Genomic DNA, 12663 nt, shown 5'->3' with positions numbered 1-12663 from the left:
AAGGTCGCGCATGAGGTACAGGATATATTGGACACCCCTCAGAGGTTAATGTTGCACTCTACCGTTGTAGAACAAAGTCCATCCAAGGTAAAGGGGATGTTGCTGGAAATACCGGGTTCACTATGGACCAGAGATGGACAGGACACTGGATTGATGGCAAACGTAGCCCCTGTCATGGTAAATCTAAAAAGTGGTAGGATAGCTCCAAAAATCCCACAGTATCCATTAAAACCGGAGGTGGAATTAGGGGTATATCCTGTTATTGAAAGGCTGTTGCAACAAGGGATTTTAATTCGTACATTGAGCACAGCAATTAGTCCCAATTTCCCTGTGAAGAAGAGTGGGGGGAGGGGCTATAGATTAGTCCAGGACTTAAGGGGAATTAATAAAGTTGTTGAGAGCCAATTCCCCGTAGTGCCGAATCCAGCTGTCATCCTCATGCAGATTCCACCATCTGCTAGTCATTTTACTGTCATTGATCTATGTTCTGCTTTCTTCTCAGTCCCTATTCACCCTGACTGCCAGTACCTATTTGCATTCTCCTACCGGGGAGTGCAATACACATGGACCAGACTGCCCCAGGGGTTCATTGACAGCCCCAGTATTTTCTCCCAAGCCTTACATGACTGTTTGCAATCCTTTCAACCCTGCAATGGGTCTGTTCTAATTTAATATGTGGACGATTTGTTGCTGTGCTCTGATTCTTTTATGTCATGTTTACATGATACTAAATTGTTGTTGCTCCATCTCTCACAAACAGGACACAAGGTGGCAAAGGACAAGTTACAGCCATGTCAGACTAAGGTCACATACTTACGGCACGGTCTCACCCAGGGGCTAAGACATCTGACGACTGACAGAATTGAGGCCATACAACACATGACTCTGCCACAGAGCCAGAAGCAAATTCGTACCTTCTTGGGGATGTGTGGATACTGTAGATCCTGGATCCCAGGTTTTTCTATTCTGGCATTACCATTGCAGGAGCTAGTCTCTTCCTTGAAACCAGAACATGTCGTACACAACAGAAGAATCAGAGCAAGCGTTCTTTAATCTTAAAGATAGTCTGACTAGAGCAACCGCATTGGGAATACCTGATTATGAAAAGCCTTTTGAGCTATACTGTACGGAAGCTGATGGTTGTGCAGCAGGTGTCCTCACACAGAAACATGGTGACGCTAGCAGACCGGTAGCATACTACAGTGCACAATTGGACACTGTGGCAAGATCACTCCCAACATGTCTCAGAAGTGTAGCAGCAACTGCTCTTCTGGTAAGTAAGAGCGAGGACGTAGTATTAGGACATAATTCAACTGTCTATACACCCCATGCTATATGGGCTCTGTTAAATTCAGCTCAAACCAGACATGTTTATTCAGCTAGATTCACAAAGTGGGAACTAGCTCTGATGGCACCCTCAAACATCACCATCAAACGATGTAGCACCTTAAATCCAGCTACATACCTTCCATATGTGTCTCTAGAGACACAAAGGGTGGGAGGTGAGGAGACCCTGGTTGATGATGAGTTAGGCAAGAGTACTGACACGCATGATTGTATGAACACCTGAACCAGACCTTTACTGCAAGGCCCGACATATGTGACACCCCCTTAGAAAATGTAAATTTTACGTTTTATACAGACGGGAGTTGTCATAGACAGACAGAGACGGGAGAGCTATGTACTGGTTACGCTGTTGTAGACGATCAGGATGTGGTAGAAGCTGAACCCCTTGGCCCACTTCACTCAGCCCAAGTGGCGGAACTAGTAGCATTAAGGAGAGCGTGTGAGTTGGCAGAGGGTAAATCAGCCAATATATATACTGACTCTAGGTACGCCTTCGGGGTAGTGCACGATTTTGGAGCCCTTTGGCGTCTTAGAAACTTTATGACAGCAGCAGGTACGCCGGTGGCACACTCACAACACATAAAAGGACTTTTGACAGCGATACAGTTACCCAAGACGGTAGCCGTCATAAAGTGCAAAGCCCATACCTCTGAAGAAGACCCGGTGTCATTGGGCAATAACAGGGCGGACGAAGCTGCTAAATTGGCAGCAGGGCAACCTATGACTGTATCGACCGAGACTATGATGGTTTTTCAGACATTAGACATGCAAAAATTAATTGAAATGCAAGATTTGTGTTCCCTGCAGGAAAAGGCGGTCTGGAAGGCGAAGGGATGTGGTCAAGAGTCCTCAGGACTCTGGAGAGGTGGACAAGGTAAGCCTGTAGCTCCCCGAACATATTATCCAAGCCTGGCTGAAGCAGCACATGGTCTGACTCACCTGGGTAAAGAAGGTATGTGCAAACTGGTGAGAGCATACTGGTGTGCTCCTGGATTTTCCCCTCAAGCTGGTAAGAAAGCAATGTCATGTCTTACTTGTTTGAGGAAAAATGTCGAGAAAACTATTCCAACTGAGCCATCCCACATCCCTCCTACAGACGGACCTTTTCAGGTAATACAAATTGACTATATCCAATTACCACCGTGCAGGAATCTAAAGTATGTGTTAGTATGTATTGATGTGTTTTCCGGTTGGGTAGAAGCATATCTGGCAGCCACTAATACTGCTGTGTTCACTGCAAAGAAAATCGTAGAAAAGTTTGTGTGTAGGTTCGGTATCCCTAGTATCATTGAAAGTGATAGGGGTACCCACTTTACTGGTGAAATCTTCCAGAATATGTGTAAGCTCATGGGAATCAGTAGCAGACTTCACACCCCTTACCGACCACAAGCCAGTGGTAAGGTGGAAAGAGTAAATGGTACTATAAAGATCAAGCTTGGTAAGATAATGGCTGAAACTGGCTTGGTGTGGCCTGAAGCTTTGCCACTAGTCCTTCATAGCATTCGAACCACTCCTAGACCTCCTCTTTATCTGTCCCCCTTTGAGATACTGTTCGGACGACAACCTCATTTGATCGTGAGTCTACAAGATGACTTGAAGTGTAATAATGAAGTGACTGTACAATATCTTATAAAAATGAGTAGACAGCTAAAGCAACAACAACAAAAACTAAAAATGCTGTCACCTGGTATGCCAGAAACGAACTGTCATGATGTTGAACCTGGGGGCTATGTTATGATCCGCAATTTCTTACGTTCAGGTTGTTTAACAGACCGTTGGGAAGGCCCGTACCAAGTGCTGCTGACCAGTACTGCATCACTGAAGGTTGCAGAGAGAGACACTTGGGTCCATTCCACCCACTGCAGGAGAGTCCATAACCCGGAGAAAGTGCGAGATAAAACTGAGACCGACGACACAGATCTGTCACTCGTAAATCTGTTCCAGGAGACCTAAAGCCTGCAGTCAAGACACCTAAACCAGAGACGGTGCATCAGAACTATCTTTCCAGCGATGGAGTGGCGGTTTTTGTTTTTACTTTTTCTAGGACATTCTATTTTGGTGAAGGAGGATGGAGGACAGAGGAAGGTTCTGGCAGTGATACGGATGAGATGGAGATCGAGGAAAAATTACTAGAGTACTCAGAGCAGCCCATTATCAAGCTTGGTCCAGGGGTTATGAAAAGGTCTGCTAGCTCAGGAACTCGGAGACAGTGTGAGGGGCTATTGTCTGATGAGTATTGTATCTGCAAGTTCTGTGACTCCCTAGTTGAAGAGAGATGCATCCAGCGATGCCAGTCCACCGGTAATCTGAATGTGGGCGGGCATCCTCTGGAGGATTATCACTCCTTGGTGGGTAAGGTTCTAAACCAAACCGAGTGCTGGGTGTGCTCTTACATGCCACAGGGGCAGCATAACATAGGACTAGTGCCATTCCTTTTAAACATCTCCGATGTACTCGAATTGAGGGGTGGGAGGCCCATAGAAGGGAGGTACAATAACACTAGGTCCCCTAGTCTGATGCTTCGACAATACTCTGTAGACAGATCTTTGCTGTGCCTAAATATCTCTCATGCAAAGCGTCTGGAGAATTGGAAAGCTGACCTATCAGATTAGACAATGGCTCGCCACGCTCATTTTGGAGGGAGACGTACAAGGTCACCAATAGGCAGTAATGTTGATGGAAGTCACAAATTAGGGCGTATAACCAAATATAAAAAAGTATCAATTGGAAAAGTCTCTATAGGTAATTGTAAGAATGTCATCCATGCTGACACGTGTCTTGAGCAAATGGAGACACTAGGCATGGGTAGTTTTATCAAAACCCTGTGTGATATAATTAATGGGCATACTGTTCCTTATGTTCTCCCTGATGTTGTGTACTTTGTGTGTGTGAGTTAAGCTTATTCCTGGGTGACTCCGAGTTCCAAGAGTTTGTGTTTCTTAGCTAAACTGGTTCCTGAAATCATGACTATTACTCATGAAGAAATGGTTGGTATTCACAAGACTACATCACCACCAAACATACACACATATTATGAACACTGTGGCAAGAGAAATATGATTCCTGGTGAGGAACCCATAGCTACAAAATTTATTAGTGAGACCGCTGGTATTGAAGTTATGGTTGCTCTAGATCTCACCAGGACCCCTCGGGGAACATTAAACTTAAAATATATTCAAGACCTAGCTAAATTAATAGACAATATCACTGAGATGTATGATGACACTTTCAGGTATACTGGGAGGGAGCTACAAGCGTACAAGAAGGAGTTGGTGCAACATAGACTGGTACTAAAATATCTCACCTCTATTACTGGTGGGTACTGTGTGACGTTGGCCACCCAGTTTGGTGTTAAATGTTGCACGTACATAACCAATAATACGGATGACCCTAAGGAGGTTATAGACCGGAAGATGGATGAAATTCTGCAACTGAAATGGGAATTTCGAAGGAAACATAATTCTTCGTTATATGAGATCGGGGAAAAGGTGGCAGGATGGTTCTCGTGGTTGAATCCTGTGAAATGGTTCTCTGGTCTGGGGGAATGGGTACAGGAAATGGTTGCTAGTGTAGGTAAGCTCCTTCTCCTCATACTGGGTGTCATCTTAGCAATTGGTTTATGTGTCAAATGTGTTCCTACTGTGTTGAAGTGTGGAAAACAGTCTTCTAGGAGAAACACTGAGAACGAGACTGAAAGGGTGGTGCAAGATACCGAGATCATGGTCTGTGAAGAAGTGTTGTATAACCCTGAACTTTAAACGGTGATTAGGTGATAGTTTATTACAATATCAAAGGGTGGAACTGTCGAAGTCAGCAAATTGGATAAAGTAATTTCAATTAAAATCGAGCAAACTTGGTTGTCTTTGTCTGAAAAGATGCGTATGGCATACTACGGCGTGGAAGGGCAAGCTACGGTGTGGAAGGGCGTACGCAGCTGCAACACGTGGCAACAACAGTATTTAATCTTTCATATACATTCGCACAAACACGCACATTTGTAAAATAGTACACATTAATGGTAGTTACAACACATAGTCATTTGTCGAAATATAGTAGTATTTATGTGTAATATTATAAGTTATATGCATATCAGTAAAACATATGGTACAGGTTGAAGGAATATATCATGTGTGGTATCATATTAATCACCTTTACATTTGCTACTGTCCGGTTCACTCTGCGTAGGAATCGCAGAGTGCATACGCAAGTTATTAATGATAGGGAATTATGAACTATTAATACTAAGGAATCTTGGCGGGAAGATCGGAGCATACCACCTGGAGAGATGACCCCCTCCTTTGGATTCTTTAGGTTGAACTAGCCAATGATCGACAACCCCCTGGACCTTCCTGAAACCTAGAAGCAAGCTATAGAAGCAAGCTATAGAAGCAAGCTATACCATCTGCATTATTTTCCTGTATCACTGTGTGCACATAAGCAGCAGCTCCTCATCTAGTGTTCAGACATATTGTCCACAGACTTCAGGACTGAATGCCTGTTAACTGGATCCAGAGCGCCTGCGATAAGTAAAGGCTGTACTTACTATTATTTCGCTTGAATATATTCTGCTACTTTTTGAGAATAAATCTTTGTGCGCTGGAAACACAAATCGAGATTCGACAATCGTTATTGGATAGCGACAAAACGCTCATAACAGTGGCTATTAATTGAATGTGGTGCGAGTTTGGGGAGGAGGGCTCTTTATTAAATGCATATGCAATTAATTTAATGTCAGAGCTGGTTGGAGGGAAATAGATCTATTTATCAAATGTGAAAACTATTATTTTAATGTTGGGGCTGGAAGGAGGTCTAATTATTAAACATGGGTGCTATTGATTTAACACAATTCTGGTTAGAGTTTTCTACATTTCATGTACGCATTTGTTTTCAAATAGGACTCCCAACATTCCAGGATCCAGACAAGCAGCAACTGAGCTAAAGACAACAGCAGCCAAAAGTAGAGAAAGCGACAAGAACAGGACACACATATACAGGTACACACACTGGACACACATATTACAGTACATATACTGGCCACACATACACTGGGTGCGCACACGTATACACGGGCAGACACTCTCGGTGCACACGCATACAAGGGCAGACACCCTGGGTGCGCACACGCATACAGGGGCAGACACCCTGGGCACGCACACACGTAGAGGGGCAAACACACTGGGCACGCACACGCATAGAGGGGCAGACACACTGGGCAGGCACATGCATACAGGCGCAGACACACTGGGCACGCACACGCCTACAGGGCCAGACACACTGGGCGCACACACGCATACAGGGGCAGACACACTGGGCGCGCACACTCATACAGGGGCAGACACACTGGGTGCGCACAGGCATACAGGGACAGGGACAGTAGGCGCACACACATACTGGACCCCGCCTACCATTTATTTGGCTCTGCCACTTTCAGACTTTTTTCCAGGTTCCCAATCCACCCCTGAATATAATACATGCATACACATGGCTAACAAACCAAACCAGTTACTTCTAGAATTCCTCAAGAAAGCTTTATGATTACTGATTTTTTTAAATTGTGATACTTCATGTTATCTATTTCTTACAATGTTCCTGCCAGCTGCGGGCTGGGAGGTACCAGCCCGGGGGGCGCACAGGCGGCCGCATCACGTGACACGCGATGCGGCCGCATAATAATGACGTGGCCGCATCGTAGCCGCCGGTACTATTGAAAAAAAAAATTCATCCACGGGGGGGGGGGGGGGGGGAAATGGGGGGAGGCGGCCGGCCCGAACAGCCCCCCTGCCCCCGGTCCAGCCCGCCCCTGGTTCCTGCTTCTCATAGTACACAAGTAGAACCAGTAGAACCAGTAGACCGTGAAAAGTAAGATATGTGGAGCATAGAATAATTATTTTGATTAGAATAATGACACATATTGTCTCTCAACACTTTAATGGACATCATAATGCTAACCCTCTAGACCTTACAACTTCAGCTACTGAACATATTAAGCACACCTCCCTGGAAGGCTAGAGATTTCAAAGACTTTGCTTTAAAGAGGCCTTCTGGAATTTTAAATGTCGTTATTTCCAGAGGGTCTCAACAAAACATAGGATTTCAGTGTATTTGCTTAAACTCATGGTGACACTAACATACATTTTTTTAAACCTTGACAATATATTACTTTTTTTTCCCAAAGGCATCTATTTACATTTCATTAGACTATAAAACTCATTTTGGATGTGTTTGATATTCTGATGACGTTCTATTTAAATTTATATATTTTTTTTTTATTAACATGCTCATTATTTAGTGTATCCAACTATGGTTACACTGTACATTTATGTTGTTACCACACTTTATATTTTTTGCAATAGCTACACTGTACAATTATGTCATGGCTACACTGTATATTTATGCTAGAATTTATAATTTTGTAGTTATAATGTAGAATTCCTTAACAATGAGTCTTTTGTGTGATCCCAGTGGGAGATCTTCCAGAAGGACTTTAAATTACTTTTGGATAGAGATGAGCGCACTCGGATTTCGTGAATCCGAGCCCACCCGAACGTTGCCGATCCGAGTCGGATCCGAGACAGATCCGGGTATTGGCGCCAAATGAAAACCTGAAACCGAGGCTCTGAGTCATAATCCCGCTGTCGGATCTCGCGATACTCGGATCCTATAAATTCCCCGCTAGTCGCCGCCATCTTCACTCGGGCATTGATCAGGGTAGAGGGAGGGTGTGTTAGGTGGTCCTCTGTCCTGGTAGATCTCGTGCTGTGCTGTTTAGTTCTGTGCTGTGCTGTGTTCTGCAGTATCAGTCCAGTGGTGCTGTGTGCTGTGCTCTGTCCTTCTGAGGTCAGTGGTGCTGTTGGGTCCTGTGCTGTGTCCTGTTCAGTCCAGTGGTGCTGTGTCCTGTGCTCTGTCCTTCTAAGGGCATTGTTATTTCCCCATTATTCCCAAATTCTAAAAAATGTCAAAAAAAGTTATAAAAAAAACTACAAAAAAAGAAATTATAAAAAAAAAAAAAAAAAATATCCCAAAACAATCCTGCAGCATAAGTCCATTGGTATACTGCTATATTACAAAGTTCACTGATTCAGCAGTATAAGTCCAGTGGTACTGATATATTACAAAGTTCACTGATTCAGCAGTATAAGTCCAGTGGTACTGATATATTACAAAGTTCACTGATTCAGCAGTATAAGTCCAGTGGTACTGATATATTACAAAGTTCACTGATTCCGCAGTATAAGTCCAGTGGTACTGATATATTACAAAGTTCACTGATTCAGCAGTATAAGTCCAGTGATACTGATATATTACAAAGTTTACTGATTCAGCAGTATAAGTCCAGTGGTACTGATATAAAAAGTTCACTGATTCAGCAGTATAAGTCCAGTGGTACTCTCCTGTGCCGCATATCATTTTTAAAGGCTTTGCCGAGTGTGTGTGGCTTATGGGTACGCTCTCTTGTGCTACATATAATGGAAAACCAAAATTTGGAGGATAAAGTAGGGAAAGATCAAGACCCACTTCCTCCTAATGCTGAAGCTGCTGCCACTAGTCATGACATAGACGATGAAATGCCATCAACGTCGTCTGGCAAGCCCGATGTCCAATCTCCTAGTACAGGGCATGTAAAATCCAAAAAGCCCAAGTTCTCAAAAAATAGCAAAAGAGAAACTTAAAATCATCTGAGGAGAAACGTAAAGTTGGCAATATGCCATTTACGACACGTAGTGGCAAGGAACGGCTTAGGCCCTGGCCCATGTTCATGACTAGTGGTCCAGCTTCACCCAAGGATCTAAGCCCTCCTCCTCCCCCCCCTACAAAAAATTTAAGAGAGTTATGCTGTCAGCAACAACAACAAAACAGCAAAGAACTCTGCCTTCTAAACAGATGACATCACAAATCCCCAAGGCGAGTCCAAGGGTGTTGGTGGTTGTGAAGCCTGACCTTCCCATCACTGTACGGGAAGAGGTGACTCCATTCAGCATTTGCAACACGCCCTCTGCATATGCTGGAAGGATCACCCACAGTCCAGTTACAGATTTGGCTAATGAAGGTGTGAATGTTGTACACCGGGAGGAGGATATTGATGTAGCTGGCACTGAGGAGGATGTTGATGATTGTGATGCAGACAGATACCAAATTGCCCTTCTCAATTTCTATTTATATTCTAGATTATATAACGGCTGAATAGTTTTCTATTTTACTCCTAGTGGAGAGGGAATCTGATGCAGACAGATACCAAACAGCCTTTGTCCATTTCTTTGTATATTTGAATTTCTAGTTCTACAGTCTATGCAGGCTGCTTTTTTTATATTCAACTACAAGTGTAGGGCGGGGAGGGGGGGCATAGATAGCCACCAAAGTAATGTGGTCCATTTAATTTCCCTTTCTAGCTCCACAGTCTGTGCAGCCTGCTTTTTTTATCTTCAAAGTATTTACAAGCCTTGCAATCTAAATTAACTAGAGATAGTGACGTGCTAGAACTCCACCCTCTATATGCTGCAGAGGATGGAGGAGCATCAAAAAGCCATTCAAGCCTACACAGCCACCTACGACATAGGTAAAGGAGTGGGGATGCGCACTGGAGAATGATTTCCGTGTTGTGCAAGGTTCTGCAGCCATTTGAACTTGCCACACGAGAAGTCAGTTCCGACAATGCCAGCTTGAGTCAGGTGATTCCCCTGATTAGGCTTTTGCAGAAGCAGCTGGAGAAAGTGAGGGAGGAGCTGGTACACCATTGCGATTCCACCAAGCATGTAGCTCTTGTGGATGAAGCCCTTCGTACGCTTTGCCAGGATCCGAGGGTGGTCAGTCTTTTAAAGTCAGAGGAATACATTCTGCCCACCGTTCTCGATCCTCGGTTTAAAGCGTATGTTGTGTCTCTGTTTCCGGCGGACACAAGTCTACAGCGGTGCAAAGACCTGCTGGTCAGGAGATTGTCCTCTGAAGAGGAGCGTGACATGCCACCAGCTCCACCTTCATTTTCATCACTGTTTGTGCAGTTCCAAAAAAGAGGAACTGCCATTTCTATTGCTACCTTCTTTCTTTCTGTATTTCCTGTGTCCTATGGTCTGTTCTGCTAAGGGCATTGTTATTTCCAAGTTATCCAAAAGTTCTAAAAAATCTAATATAAATTTATAAAAAAAATTATAAAAAATTAATTAAAAAAAAATATATAAAAAAATAATAAAAAAATTTCCAAAAATAATTGGAAAAAAATATTACAAAATTTTAAAAAATCTAGCTTGTACTGCTATTTAAAAGTCTAACTACGATCATTCACTGTTGCTGTACCCAAAAATAATAGGTACTGCTATTAAAGTACAGTCCAGTGGTACTCTCCTGTGCCGCAGATAATTTGTAAAAGCTTTGCCGAGTGTGTGTAGTTATGTATCACAGGTTTTAAGAAGAGGCACAACACTGACAACCTGTTAGAGAAACTGAGGGAAATAATCTCTCTGTGGCTCACCCCACTTAGACTGTCCTGGGGATTCGAATAACTGCCATTTCTATTACTATCTTCTTTCTTTCCTTATTTAAAAAAAAATAAAAATAACTGCCATTTCTAGTACTACCTTCTTTCTTTCTATATTTAAAACAAAAAAAAACCTGTCATTTCTATTACTACGTTAATTGTTTGTGCAGTCACAAAAAAGAGGAACTGCGCCCTTAACTGCTATGTTGGTTTTAGACGTCCATCCGGTGTCCGCCATCTGTTCCCTGGAATTCAGACCAGTTGAGTTTTTTTTTTATTATATTGTGGGGACCACTCCGTCCACTACGTAGTCCAGATACTTTTTTGGTGGAATTCAGACCAGTTGAGGGTTTTTTTTATTATATTGTGGGGACTACTCCACTACGCAGTCCAGACACTTTTTTGGTGGAATTCAGACCAGTTGAGGGTTTTTTTATTATATTGTGGGGACTACTCCACTACGCAGTCAAGAAACTTTTTTTTTGGAATTCAGACCCGTGGAGGGTTTTTTAATTATATTGTAGGGACCACTCCTCTACGCAGTCCAGATACAATTATTGGTGTAATTAAGACCAGTTGATGGTTTTCTTATTATATTGTGGTGACCACTCCTCTACGCAGTCCAGGTACATTTTTTGGTGGGATTCAGACCATTTGAGGGTTTTTAAATTATATTGTGGTGACCACTCCTCTACGCAGTCCTGGTACAATTTTTGGTGCGATTCAGACCCGTGGAGGGTTTTGTAATTATATTGTAGGGACCACTCCTCTACGCAGTCCAGGTACATTTTTTGGTGGGATTCAGACCATTTGAGGGTTTTTAAATTATATTGTGGTGACCACTCCTCTACGCAGTCCAGGTACAATTTTTGGTGTAATTAAGACTAGTTGATGGTTTTCTTATTATATTGTGGTGACCACTCCTCTACGCAGTCCAGGTACATTTTTTGGTGGGATTCAGACCATTTGAGGGTTTTTAAATTATATTGTGGTGACCACTCCTCTACGCAGTCCAGATACAATTTTTGGTGTAATTAAGACAAGTTGATGGTTTTCTTATTATATTGTGGTGACCACTCCTCTACGCAGTCCAGGTACAATTTTTGGTGTAATTAAGACCAGTTGATGGTTTTCTTATTATATTGTGGTGACCACTCCTCTACGCAGTCCAGGTACAATTTTTGGTGTAATTAAGACCAGTTGATGGTTTTCTTATTATATTGTGGTGACCACTCCTCTACGCAGTCCAGGTACAATTTTTGGTATAATTAAGACCAGTTGATGGTTTTCTTATTATATTGTGGGGACCACTCCACTACGCAGTCCAGAAAGATACCTCGTTGCAACATTTTGGACTAATAACAATATTGTGAGGTGTTCAGAATACACTGTAAATTAGTGAAAATGATTGTTATTGAATGTTATTGAGGTTAATAATAGCGTAGGAGTGAAAATAAGCCCAAAAACTTGATTTTTGAACTTTTTATGCTTTTTTCAAAAAAAATCTGAATCCAAAACCTTAAATCCAAACCAAAACCTTTCGGCAGGTGTTTTGCGAAACAAATCCGAACCCAAAACCTCAAGAAAATCCGAATCCAAAACACAAAACACGAGACACCAAAATTCGCTGGTGCACATCCTGGATTCCTGGTGTTTTTTGTTTACTGAGCAGCCTATCACTCCAATGTTTTGCCACCTACCTAATCCATAATTTTTTTATTTAAATCCTGGACACCCATCATCTGCGCTATAGGGTCTTTAACTACTAAACTTTCACAGTATGTTGATTTCTTCTTACAAAAGTGTGTTGACTCTGACATCCTACATTAAAGATACTATAAATATTC

The sequence above is a fragment of the Mixophyes fleayi genome, chromosome 1 (genome assembly GCF_038048845.1).
Source record: "Mixophyes fleayi isolate aMixFle1 chromosome 1, aMixFle1.hap1, whole genome shotgun sequence".
Classification (NCBI taxonomy): domain Eukaryota; kingdom Metazoa; phylum Chordata; class Amphibia; order Anura; family Limnodynastidae; genus Mixophyes; species Mixophyes fleayi.
This window is presented reverse-complemented; position numbering follows the sequence as displayed.